The sequence below is a fragment of the Pistacia vera genome, unplaced genomic scaffold (assembly GCF_008641045.1).
Source record: "Pistacia vera cultivar Batoury unplaced genomic scaffold, PisVer_v2 Contig400, whole genome shotgun sequence".
Lineage (NCBI taxonomy): Eukaryota > Viridiplantae > Streptophyta > Magnoliopsida > Sapindales > Anacardiaceae > Pistacia > Pistacia vera.
This window is the reverse complement of record NW_022196225.1, coordinates 129,433-143,950: the sequence shown is the minus strand read 5'-3', so window position 1 is coordinate 143,950 and position 14,518 is coordinate 129,433. Positions and strand designations below refer to the sequence as shown.

Genomic DNA, 14,518 nt, shown 5'->3' with positions numbered 1-14,518 from the left:
AGTTTGGATCCTGCGTGACATTTTTTATGCATGTTTTGGATATTATCCTGACACAAGTTTTTTCTAAATACAACTCGTTTTCCAGACATCACTACAAGAAATATATTATATTGTGACAAAATTAATTTTATCAAAAGCTATTTTGTCACAAGTAATATAGGTATTATGACAAAATAAAAAAATATCACATTAAGTATGACAAAAAGAATATATAGTGACTAAAACAAATATTGTCATAATATTTTATCACAATAAAGAAATCCATAANACATACCTATTGAGAGGAGATGCTATGACATGGTGGGAGCTTATGGAGTAGACTCAAGATACCACCACTCTCACTTGGTTAGGGTTTAAGGAATTGTTTGAGGAGAAGTACCGGACGACAGACATGATATCCTCTAAACTATAAGAGTTTATTAGTCTGCAACAAGGAAATATGACGGTCAAAGAGTATTCAATCAAGTTCAACTCCTAGGCTAAGTTTGCACCCACACTGGTTGGTACACCACATACCCAATTGGAGAGATTTGTGGGTGGACTTCATCCCACTATCGCCAAAGATGTTATGTCAGGTCATCAGCCCTCCCAAACATATAGTGAAGCACTCGCCAGAGCCATCAGAGCAGAGGTGTACTTAAGGAAGGAGACCAGATTAACTCTTCCCCTAATAGTGGCAAGTAGTCCTCTCTAGCTTGGCTAGTCCAGTAGTGTAGAATAAGTTGTTGGCAAAGACGATAAGGGTAAAGGAAAGAAAAGAGTCCCACCTAAAGCCAACAGGAAGGACATGAAGAAAAAGGGCCAGCAGAGGAAATGTGAGATTAGTTATTGTAAGAAATGTCAGAGGAGACACAACGGTGAATGTTTAGTGGGGACCAATGTTTGTTTCAGATGCCGCCAGCCAGGTCATATTACTATAGATTGTCCTATTAGTTCTACAACTTCAGTACCCGCAGTTGGGCACGACAGCCAGGGTATATAATGTGGCCCAGATGCAGGCCGATGCCAGCCCTTCAGTGGTCACTGGTAAGTTATTTTTCCATGATACTCCCTTGTATGCCTTGATTGATTATGGTGCTACACATTCCTTCATCTCCTATGGTATGATTAAGAGATTAAGGTTAATGCCTATTAGAGTAGAACAAGCCATTAGGATTGAATTGCTTGATGGTGAGGGTGTAGCGGCCAATAAAGTCTTAATAAGGGAGTTAGTGACTATTAGAGGTTGAGATATGATGATAGATTTGATTGTCTACAATATGCCAGACTTTGAAATCATTCTCGGGATGGACTTTCTTAGTAGATATAGAGCAGAGATAGACTGTCGCAGGAAAAAAGTCAAGTTTAATCTAGACCATGGGGATAACTTCATTTTTAGAGAAGGGCACCTAACTAGCATGATGATTAGTGTAGCAAAAGCTAGGAAGATATTGAAAAAGGGGTGTTCTGGGTACATTGCCCATGTAGTAAATAAGGGAGAGAGTTCAAGCCCAAGTGTACATGAGGTACCTGTGGTAAATGAATTCATTGATGTGTTTCCAGATGAATTGCCAGGTTTACCTCTAGAGAGGAAAGTGGAGTTTAGTATAGAACTAGCCCCTGGTATAGCCCCTATTTCAAAGGCTCCTTGTCGCATGGCCCCAACTGAGCTCCAAGAATTGAAGAAGCAGTTACAAGAGTTGGTAGACAAGGGCTTCATCAAGCCTAGTCATTCCCCATGTGGTGCTCCAATTCTATTTGTGAAAAAGAAGGATGGGTCTATGAGGATGTGTATAAATTACTGTGAATTGAATAAAGTAACAGTAAAGAATAAGTACCCATTGCCCAGGATAGATGATTTGTTTGACCAATTGAAAAGTGCCTTAATGTTTTCTAAAATTGATCTAAGGTCAGGATACCATCAGGTTAGAGTGGCTAAGGAAGATATATGAAAAACGGCTTTCCAAACAAGGTATGAGCATTATGAATTTGTTGTGATGCCATTCGGATTGACTAATGCACCTACAATTTTTATGGACTTGATGAACAGAGTTTTTCATGATGTCCTTGATCAGTTCATAGTGGTGTTTATTGATAATATCCTACTTTATTCCAAGACTTTAGAATAACATGCCGAGCACTTGAGATTTGTGTTACAAAGATTAAGAGAGAAACAACTATATGCCAAATTTTCAAAATGTGAGTTTTGGTTGGATCGGGTTACCTTTTTACGTCATGTGATCTCTAGAGATGGTGTATCAATGGATCCTAGTAAAGTAGAGGCGGTGCTCGAGTGGCAGAGGCTAAAGACAATGAAAAAGGTTAGAAGTTTTCTAGGCTTAGCAGGGTACTGTATGAAGTTCGTGGAAGGCTTTGCAAAGATAGTCAGACCACTTACAACTCTCACCAAGAAAGAAGTGCCATTTGAATGGACAGAGGCATGCGAGCAAAGCTTTCAGGAGTTGAAGAAAAGATTAACTATAGCTCTAATTCTTATATTGCCAGAAGTACGCATTGATTATGATATTTATGTTGATGCCTCCCACAATGGTTTGGGAGTAGTGTTGATGCAACAAGGGAAATTCATTGCTTATGCCTCCAAACAATTGAAAGACTATGAGAGCAGATATCCTACCCATGACTTGGAATTAGCAATAGTGGTTTTTGCTTTGAAGATATGGCGACATTACTAGTATGGAGTGAAATGCAACATATACACTGACCATAAGAGTTTGAAGTATTTCTTCACCCAGAAAGAGTTGAATATGAGACAGAGGAGATGGTTATAATTGGTGACAAACTACGACTACAACATCAGATACCATCCAGGGAAAGCTAATGCAGTAGCAGATGCCTTTAATAGAAATGTCTCTTTATCTTAGATTACTATGCAGGGACAATTACAGCAGGAGATCCTTCAAGAAGGAATTGAAATTGTGATCAAAGGAGGATTGGCCCAAATGGAGATCAAACCCACTTTGGTGGAGGAGATCAAGATGAAACAAGGTAAAGATGATACCTGCAAGGTGATCTGCCAACAGATAATAAAGGGTAAAGAGACAAACTTTAAAATAGTCAATGGGGCACAGATGTTTAGAGATAGAATATGTGTACCTCAAGATGAAGAACTAAGGAATAAAATCCTTAGTGAGGAACACAATACACTTAATACAACTCACCCTAGGAGTGTAAAGATGTATCAAGATGTAAAGAAAAGCTATTGGTGGTCAGGTATGAAAAAAGACATTGCCGATTATGTTGCTAGATGTTTACTATGTCAACAAGTAAAGGCAGAGCATCATAGACCATCAGGATTACTCCAACCCTTAGAGATTCCTAAATGGAAATGAGAGGATATCTCAATGGACTTCATTGTGGGACTTCCTAAAGTTCAGCAAGGATATAATGCAATCTGGGTGGTGGTTGATAGATTGACCAAGACAACTCATTTTCTACTTATGACAGATAAGATAGATGCATTTCGATTGGGGCAATTATATGTCAGAGTGTTAGTAAACGGTCCCGTATACGCAGCGGAAACAAAAATATAATATAACTCAGGGATCGTTTACATGAGCCAAGATCAAGGGTATGATTTTACAATTTATATTAAATAAAATCTGCATAAATATTCAACATGAGTTTAAAAGAAACAAACGCACATTGGAGGCTCCTCCAAATTTGTTGTAACGCCCCACTTGAGGTACGTAGTTATTGTTCCTTCGTTTGCTCTTATTTGAGAGGGTATCGTGGTATTATTGTTTGTTTGACATTAGTATGAGTGTTGTGTTGCATAATTGCCTTGAAATTGGTTAAAAAACATAGAAGAAGTGTTGTGTGCCAAGATTCGCCGGGGCAAAGAAGAATCTTCGCCGCGGCGAAGAGGTGTTGAAGCCATGGGGAAGCTGCTGGAAAGTTTCGCCGCGGCGACAAAAGTTTCTTCGCCGTGGCGACAGGCCGATTAAATTGTTTGTTAAGTTTTAGATGTTTTCTTCCCTAAGGACAATTTGACCATTCTACCCCTAATTAGCAGGAAAAGTGGGGAGTAAATTGTAAGAAAATTTCAAGGAGAATATGTTAGTACGGGGGTGTGTTAGTAAGGAAGCAAAGGATATGGATGGAATTTCCATAAAAGAGCAAGGGACAAAATGGGAAGAATGAGTATTAAGAGATATTAAAAAGGGTTTAGCCTTTGAAAGTTCTTCATTCCCATTCCCACCGCCTCCTTCATTCTCCAAAACTCTCTCAAATTTCCTTCAATCTTTCAAGGATTTCCAAGAGCCTTTTTGAGAAACTTTTAGTAGGGTTTTAACCTAAAGCTTCCTAAGGTAAGGATTTGTGCTTTAGAGGAGAGTTTCCCTATGTTTTGATTAAAATCTCATGTTGTGATTGTTGGTTAAATTGTAGAGGAAAAGCAAGCTTCCAAAGGAAAGGAGAAGTGTTAAAGAAGCTAATTTCTCATAAGGTAAGTAAACTCAACCTAAGTTGAGATTTAAGAACTCTTTTGAGTAGATTGAAATACATATGTGGCTTTCCTTTTCATTGTTGAATGAGAGTAGTAATTATGTTTGAGTTATGAGTTTGAGAAGTGTGGTATTGTTTGATGTTGGTTGAGTTTGGTTGGATTGGAGGAGGTTTTGAGCAAGATTATGGAAGTGTTTCTCTTTTGATAGGGAATTTAGGGTTTATGAGGGAGTTTTCTCCCATTTGATTGATTAAAGAAAACGAAAAGTTAGAATTAGAGTAGAGTTATTTATGCACATGAGTTGTATGATAAAATGCTCAAGAGAATCAAAGTAAGGGTGGAAGCCTTATTGTTGCTATATGTCATAGTTACCTTTCATAAATGCATTAATGAGTATGAATCATTGATAGGCATTAATTATGCTTTACTTATGCATTAAAAAGGAAGTAAAGAAGAGTAGAGACTTTTGAGTTTAGACTATCTAAGATTAGAAAGAAAAGAGAATAGCACTATAGAGTAAGCTAGAGTAGTGCTTATAGAGAGTATTGCTTAATAGAGAATAGAGTAGGTTGTGCGATGGGGAACCTGTGAGTACGGGTAGAGTATTCCCGCATGTACGCCGCACCAATAAAGCGGCCAGAATATCAGAAAGAAAAGTGGTGTAGCCCGTGTGTACACGCGGTGAGGGCTATACCCAGTTTACCCAAGATTCTATGCACTCACATGGCCAAAGGTTCCGAATCCATGCATAACCAAGTCCGATCGGCTAGAATATGAATTCACCGGGTGGGAGCGAGTCCCAGCCGTGCCTCCGGTCGATGGGGCCGTGACTTACTAAAAGAAGTTAGTATAGAGGAATTGTGAGAAGGAGTAATTAGACAGTGTTAAAGAAAGAGTTACAGAGATGGAGTTCAAGGTTTACTTACTGACCTTGTTTGTGCTCATCCAGTTGTTCCCTATGTTTTTGCAGGTCCAGATGAGGACACAGTCGGATGACATCGGCACACGAAGAGAAATGGCTACACTGTCCACCCTTTTTGATAGTTTTGCATATGTCACAAACCTTGTATATATTTGTATAAAGATATATATGTTTAATGAAATAAAATTTTGGGCCCAACTTTTTATATTATGGTTACGTGTATTTTCACTGTGCATGTTTTTATAAGATCGAGTCCTTACATTTGTCGTGATGTTTTGCTACCGATCCAAGTGTAGGATCGAACCTGTGTAGTCCACACGAAGACAATCTCAAAAGAACCAAAGAGGGATTTGCTAGATCCTCTTTGGCTTCAAGATTAAGAAAACAAAATCAATTAATTGATTTTAGGCACTAATGTTACTGCCGTGGGAGAAGCAAGAGCTCTATGTGTATTTAGGTTTTACAAGAAAAAACTCTCAATTAAATCACACACACTTTTCCTTTTATATTTAAAACAATTTGCCCTAATCCCATACGAATAGGCTTGGTGCCAACCCAAACGCCCCTGTTGCCAAACACCTCCCAATTTGATTTATTTTAATCCACATCATTCTCAATTAAAATCAATTAATATAATATTTAACATTTAACATAGGATTTTAAATATGTGTGAACACATATTTAAACGTAATTTCATTTATTTAATTTTTCTAACAAATTAAAATAAGGCTACACCTCAGCAAATTTTTGCACGGTAATTACCAAAATACCCTTTCGCCTTAAAAGACAAATGCCCTTCTTTTCCTTGCATCTTAAATTGTCTTCTATGTGTGTGACCCTTAGGCTCCTCATCATCGCATTGTATAGTATTGCGATTAACACCAATTAATCATCTCACTAATACACAGACCAGATTGGCCCCTAAAGGCACATGGCCACCCATAGATTCGGATTTAGCAAAGTAGGTACCTGTCAACTATATGGTTACCGTGCAATTCAGTCCTTTCATCATACGTTATCTCGACGCAAGGCATAGAAATGGTCAACCTTCGGTTACTCTCGATATTATTTATTCAGTTTCTGGATCAATGACCCGTATTATAAACTGGATAGGGCAACAACTCAATCCCACTGTGGCCACAGTTTAGTGTCATTGCCATATACTGAATGCGCCGTAGATAACTTTCTCCTATACCCGGGAGTGATAAATCCTCTGTCAATCCACCATAGTCTTGATACACTCCTTGATGTACCAATCACCACCGTATTGATAGCTCTGAAAGAACTGCGTTTATGCTAGTGTCAAACTACACCATCGGTGCACAAGGCGCTCCGGTGATCTCAAGTCTAAGGATCACATGCACCACCATTCGTTAGAGGATTTGTTCCATAGACACTGGGTTACCATCCATATGGAATCCTCTGGTGGGTCAGTCCAGTGAACTTGCTGTGGTGTAATCGCCTACAACAAACACCCATATGTTGCACCAGGTTGTCACCAACAACCTTGACAAGTGAGATCAGTCACTGTCTTTCGCAGGTCGTTCAACACTATGATAGCCTTACCGTATTATCTGTGCCCTTATTTCAGAATAATACTGGGGCTACAACGTTTCTAGAATGGGCCACCATATGTGCTCATAGGGTTCTCACTATCAAGATTTGAAACACTTGATACCCTCATCACGGCTCTACCATTCTAAGGACATATATCAATACATATTGCAATAATAATGATTTACGCGATATAGAATAAAATGCCTTTTATTGATTAATGAACATTATTACAAAGAGTCAATTCTACAATAATTGATTGGCTCTAGGGTATCTACTCTAACACAGAGAGATTGTGAGATTACATGAAGTACCCAAGACGATAGTGTTAGACAGAGATATCAGGTTCATATAAGCTTTTTGGGTTGGAATGCAGAGAGCATTGGGTACAAGGTTAGCTTTCAGTATGGCTTATCATCCTCAAACTGATGGCCAAACTGAAAGGACTAATCAGGTGATTGAAGACATACTTAGAGCTTGTTGTATGGATCATAAGGCAAAATGGAGTGATATACTTCCACTAATAGAATTTGCCTATAACAACAGTTACCAATCCACTATCCAGATGGCCCCATATGAAGCATTATATGGAAGAAGGTGTAGATCCCCTTTGTATTGGGATGATATTGGAGAAAAAGACTCCTTGATTCAAGCACTTGGACCAAATATGACCTAGAAAATGATTGAAGACGTTAAGCTTATTAGAGAAAGAATTAAGCAAGCCCAAGATCGACAGAAGAGCTATGCTGACCTAAAACGAAAAGAAGTGGAATTCCAAGTGGGCGACAAAGTTTTTGTAAAAGTCGCGCCTTATAAACATATTATGAGATTTGGAAAGAAAGGCAAGCTTGCTCTACATTACATTGGACCCTTTGAAGTATTGGAAAGGGTAGGCAAAGTAGCTTATAAACTTGCGCTACCAATGAGCATGGAAAGAGTCCATAATGTTTTCCATGTCTCTTTGTTGCGTAAGTATGTTAGTGATCCTTCACATGTGCTTCAGATGGAGGAAGTGGAATTACAGGATAATTTGGCTTATGAGGAACGCCGAGTTCAAATCCTTGACAAAAAGGTAAAAGTGCTCAGAAACAAGCAAATTTCACTAGTTAAAGTGCTTTGGAGGAATCACAAGATAGAAGAAGCTACTTGGGAAATGGAGCAAGATATGAGACGTCGATACCCGGAGCTGTTTCTATAATTTCGAGGACGAAATTATTGTAAGGGGGGAGGAAATATTATACCCAAGATGTCAAAGGTATGTTCCTAACTCAAAATAGTCCTCTAGATGTTAATTTTATGTTAAAAAGCATAAAATCTAACTAAAGGCAAAATAGTCAATTCATTTGGAACGGTATGAATCAATTATCCATAGAAAGGCATTAGGGGTAAAATAGTCATTTTGCCATGGATAAGCATTGAAAAAGTCAAGGATGAGTAGGTTTAATTGCATTTAATGGCATTAATTAAGTAATAATTATGTTTAGTGCGAAATGACCAAAATGCCCTTATATGAAGAATTAAGGACTTATGAGTTATACAATTAAAATAATTGGGCCAATAGTATAATTTTAGAAAATAAATAAAATATTTTCCTATAAATGAAAGGAAATTCGTTCAAGCCAAGGGAGCGAGAATTTCTTCAACCTTTCATCCATTTTCTCTCAAATCTTCCATGAAACAAGCCTTCTCTCTTTAAGTTTTAAAGGAGTTTTGCATAATTTTTCAAGGAGAACAAGATAGGAGCCTTGGATCTTCAAGTTGAAGGGTTTAAGATAAGGATTAAAAACCCTAGTTTTGATGTGATTTGAAGTAGATGTTGAGGTATATTGTTATATATGTAGGATTAAGGTGTAAAAGAAGACAAAGGCAAAGGATTTGTTAGAGGAATTCTTTAAAAAGGTAAGGAAGAACCTCCCATGACTTTAGGGATTATGCTAGGGTTTGTAGATTTTTATGAAACCTTAAATTAAGGCTTTAAGGCATAGAATTAGTTGATGGCAAGTGTAGTTGAACTCATTTATTCTATTTATTGCCTTGAATTCATTATACATGAAGTTATTGCTATTTATGTTTTATGAGTTGTTATGTTTGACTGAAGAAACTGAAGTGTGGATGCTGATTGTGGCAAAACTTGTAGTATTGGAGGCCACATGGTGTTGAATAGTTTCTATTAGAAGTGTTGATGTGTTGTTTGCATTAGCTTACAATGTTATAACAATAATGGATGATTATGGGAATGAGATTTTATACTTCCTTTAAGATTTTAAAGACTATTAAGGGGAGGTTTATTTGATCCATAAGTTGATCTATTGGTTAATTGTCAATAGGAATAGATGTGGCATAGTTTAATATGAAAAATTCGGACTTGGCAAGCTTAGGGGCTATGTTAAACATGCTTAAGTATTTCAACCATAACTTAAGTTATAAAAATCGAAATGAGATGATTCTTAAAGCACTAGAAATTTAGGAGATATCCCTACAACTTTTATGTTTATACCAAGAGCCAATTCGTTGTACAAATGGATGGAAAATGGCTAGAAGTATAAACGGTTGGTTATTAATGTTTAAGATTTAACATGATCAATTCTTATGATTATGAATTGATTATTAATGTATTATTGTAATTATGCCATGTACAAATGTTTACCCATTAGTTAGATGATCTTTGAAAGATATCAATGCATGATTAATGTTATGAAATGGCATGAAGATGCAATGTAATACATGTTTTAAGATGATGTATGTGAGCAAGAGGTAATGTAAATGGATTGATAATCCATAGATGAATTAAAAGGATTAAGCTCACCAAAATATGTATTTACATGCCATAAGATGTTAGAGATGCATATAGACATGATGGAAAACGTGTAAGCATATCTTCCTATATCGGTTAAGGAAATATGAATATATGCTTTAGATGTTAAATAACGCGTAAGCACGCCTCCTGATGATATGAGCTCTAGATGAATTTGAGGCTAGCTGATATGAAGTGCTTAAGATGCTAAGAAAAGTCCGATCGGCTAGACGTTAAATGGTTCACATGCATTTAGTTGCATTACATGAGTTATGATGTTATTTACATCATGAGATGATTTATACTCATATTAGATGATATTTAGATGTTACATCATGACATGTAATGTGTGTGTACTATGTTTACATACTTATTTGTATGTGTATGCATTGATGTTTTTATAGCCATGGGGTAAAATGATCAAAAGCATATGAATTAGAAAAAAAAAGGAAAGTATACCTGGATGTAAAAGCTAAGTGATCTGTTAACAAATATGTTTAAATGAAGGTCAAATTGCACATTTAGAATGAAATGGATCATTCCTTACTGAGCGATTAGCGCTCACCCTTTCATTGTTGATTGTTTTGCAGGTAGATCAGAAGCGAAGGATGCTAGAGACAGCGGGGTGATAATCCTAGGATTATACTATTTTATCTAGGCTTTTTGGCCGGATTTTGGATACTTCTTATTTCGTTTGTGCCTGAATTACAACTTAAATGCATATATTTTATGTTTTAGTCCAAAACGTGCAATTAGAGCAAATAATGAGCAGAATTGAGTTTCTGGACCTAGAAGCAAGCGAATCTCAGGATTTGAGGAAGTTCTAAAGCGGATTTGAAGCACTATGAAGCTTGTTCCTATTGGAGAGCACGAAAGATTGAAGATTCAAGCAAGGAAGCAAGCGGAAGGCAGTTTTGTAATTTCAGAATTGTGCAAAAAAGTTCGCCGCGGCAAAGTTTTGTCTTCGCCGCGGTGATAAACAGTCGGGAACTCATTGTCGTAGCGAAGAATATTCTTCACCGTGGCGAAGTCTACAAATTTCAGTTTTTCAAAACTATGCGTTTTATTTTAGGCGAGAGTTTTAGGTTTTTTTGGACCGACTATATAAGAAAAACTGAGCCATTCTAGAAGGGAGTTCGACATTTTTGGGAGAAAGAAGAAAAGATTGGAGATTAGCTCTTTGGATTCATCAAATTGGATTCATCAAATAGGGAAGATTTTTGTTTTCTTTTCTTTATTCCAATATGTTGAATACATTGATTACTGTTTTTATTTCGATTTGTGTTAATTTCGGTATGAACTAACTCACTTTGGGTTAGGGTTTTGATATAATTGGGATTTTTATGTTTCAATAGATTAATGTTGCTTTTACATTCTATTGCATGGATTGTGTGATTACTCTTGTTTTTATTGAAATTATTTGTTGACATGATGAGATTGAGAAATGAATCATGTATGAGCTTCTTATTGTTGTATTGAACGCTAGAGATAGGTTTGAGAATCAATGAAATCAATTTAGGATTCCATTAGCTTAATGAACTTGGATCTATTAATCTTCAATTTGTTGGGTGCGGAAGCTTAATAGGGAAAAATAGGAAAACATAGCCTGAGAAGGTATGTTTTACAGATTAAGGAGTCTGATTTATAATCCGTGCATGTGAGTGTAGAAGTAGGATAATTCGTAGATTAATTCATAAAATCCTAGTGACGTCAAAACCGTAACCGTTTGTTTAATTGATATTTCTCTTGAATTAGTTTTACTGTCATTAATTAGCCTTCAAAGTAAGTAGTAAATTTTGTATTCATTTTAGCTTAAATTTCTCCTGCAAATCCAACATCTTTTAGTTTCTCCAACTTGACAAACAACTAGGAAAATCAATGCTTAACAAACAATCCTGATGGGAATGATACTTTACTTATCATTTATTACTTTTTTTTACTAGTGCACTTGCTACACATTGCATGTTGTAATTTCAATGCATCAAGTTTTTGGCGCCGTTGCCGGGGATTGATTTTTGTGTTAACATTGAACTTTTCTTGTGTTTGCTAGATTGGCGTTTAATTTTTGTTTTTAATTTTTTTGTTAGTTTAATTGTATTGTTCTTTTCTGTTAGCTTGTGATCTCACATTTTCTTTCTTTCTGTGTAGTTTATGTGAAAAGCTAGACGTCATCCAGTGGTTCCTCTTGATCCAGAGATTGAAAGAACTGTAAGAAGACTTAACAGAGAAAGAAGAGAACGAGAGGCTATAGTCATTGAGATGGCGGAGAATAGAACATTGAGGGAATTTTCAGTACCTACGGTTGATGGCAGTGGTCCAAGTATAACTAGGCCACCAGTGCAAGCCAATACTTTCGAAATAAAGTCGGCAATCATCCAAATGATCCAACAGTCGGTTCAGTTTAAGGGAGATCTGAAGGAAGATCCAAATTCACACATTGCTAATTTCTTGGAGATCTGCGATACCTTCAAATCAAATGGAGTGTCAGATGATGCCATCAGATTAAGATTGTTTCCTTTTTCATTAAGGGATAAAGCAAAATGATGGTTAATGGCACTACCACCAGGAACAATCACAACCTGGAATAAATTGGCCTATCACTAAATACTTCCCTCTAGTGAAATCTGCAAAGATGAGAAACGATATCACATCGTTTCTACAGGAAGAGACTAAATCCCTTTATGAAGCTTGGGAAAGATACAAGGAACTACTGAGAAAGTGTCCACACCATGGGTTGCCAGTTTGGATGCAAGTCCAAACATTCTATAGTGGGTTGATGGTTAATGTGCAAACGATGGTAGATACAACATCTGGGGAAGCATTGCAAAACAAGACACCTAAAGAAGCTTATGAGTTGCTTGAAGTTTTGGCAAGTAACAACTATCAGAGACCCAATGAGAGAATGCAGTCGAAGAAGTATATAGGTCTTCATGAAGTTGATGCTTACACGGCCATCTCAGCCCAACTTACAGCACTTCAGAAGCCATTAGGAGGTATGCAAGTGAATTTTATTCAAACACCTCAACTGACATGTGATTTTTATGTAGGTAACCATGTGAGCAATGAATGTCAATTAGGGAACACCTTCGCTTCAGCTTCATCATCATTGGAACAAGTTAACTACTTGGCAGGGAATCAAAGACAACAAAACAATCCTTATTCCAACACATACAATCCTGGTTGGAGAAATCATCTAAACTTGTCTTGGGGCAATCAGAACCAGCAGAATCAGCAGAATAACCAATGGAATCAAAGAACAGTGCCAAACAATCAAGTGGGGATGAATAATCAACCAGGGGAGCAAAGATTGTCAAAATTAGAGGATATGTTCGAGAAATTCATGCAAGAGACCACAGGTTTCATGAGTGAGACGAGGGCAACTTTCAAAAACCAAGGGGCGTCCATTCGAAACTTGGAGGTGCAGGTGGGGCAAATAGCAGAAAAATTGAATGAGCGACCATAGGGTTCCCTACCAAGCAATACAGTGACAAATCCACGTGAACAAGTGAATGCAACAACTCTACGGAGTGGAACAGTCTCGGAAGAGGTGGAACAAATAGGGAAAGAAGAGAGCCTACCAAAAGACAAGGTAGATTCTGATGAAGAAGTTGACGAAGAGATCATTGTTGAAGAGAAACCAACAAGTCTCGGGGAAGATGAACCAAAGAGGGAAGAGAGGCAAAGGCAAAAGAAAGAAAAATTGCCATTTCCCGAGATTGTAACGCCCCGCTTGAGGTACGTTGTTATTGTTTCCTCTTTTGCCCTTAATCGAGTTGGTTTTGTTATTATTGTTTGATTGAGTGTTGTGTTGAATGTTTGCCCTGAAAATTGGTTGAAAACAGAAGAAGTTCAGTCTGCCGTGCTTCGCCGGGGCGAAGAAGAAGCTTCGCCGCGGCGAAGATGTGTTGAAACCAAGGGAAACTCCCTGGACAGTTTCGCCGCGGCGACAGAGGTTTCTTCGCCGCGGCGACAGGCCGAATAAAAGGTTGATTGAGTTTTAGATATTTTCTTCCTTAAGGACAATTTGACCTTTCTACCCCTAATTAGCAGGAAAAGTGGGGAGTTAATTGTAAGGATATTTCATGGAGAATAGGTTGAGATAGGGGTGAGTTTGTAATGAATCAAAGGATATGGATGGAATTCCCAAAGAAGAGTAAGGGCAAAATGGGAATGAGTGTGTTTATATTTCATTAAAAGGAATTAGAATCAAAGAAACCCCTCATTTTCTTCTTCTCAAACGTGACTCTTCATTCTTCTCCTCTCAACTTCTCTTTTCTTTTGATCAAGGTTTCCCAAGGGATTTTTGAAGGGATTTGGGGTAGAAAAGCAACCTAAGGCTTCCTAAGGTAAGGATTTCTTCTTAAGTTGTGTGATTTGGGAGTTTTAACCCATATTGAAGTTTGAGGGTTTTCATTCTTTTGGTTAAGATTAGAGGAGAAGTCAAGCTAAACAAGTGAAAGGAAGAGTTTGTGAAGTCTCTCCTTAACAAGGTAAGTAAAACCCAACCCAAGTTGAGATTTATGAATTTTCTTGATTAGGGTTTTGATAGAAATGATGTATGTATGTGATGTGCATGTAATATAGCATGTATGAAGGATTAAATAGAGATTTCTATGCTTTGTGATTGTTTATACCTTGCAAATTTGAGAAATGGGTTGTTGGTTTGGCAAGGTAGTTGAGATGGAATTTAAGGGGTATTATGGATCCCCTTTTTGGAAGTGTTTTCTATGGCAGGTTTTGTGGCTTTGTGAAGGGGTTTTTCCCCATTTTGGATGGTTAAGAAAAGTTTTAGAATCATGGCTAT

General features: G+C 37.3%; 1 non-coding gene across 1 annotated transcript; it reads right to left on the bottom strand.

The window, feature by feature from the left end:
- Positions 1–12,343: 12,343 nt before the first annotated feature.
- On the bottom strand, positions 12,344–12,450 carry LOC116141924. Its single transcript, XR_004129904.1, has one exon. It is a non-coding gene; the product is annotated as a small nucleolar RNA R71 (small nucleolar RNA).
- Positions 12,451–14,518: the final 2,068 nt, after the last annotated feature.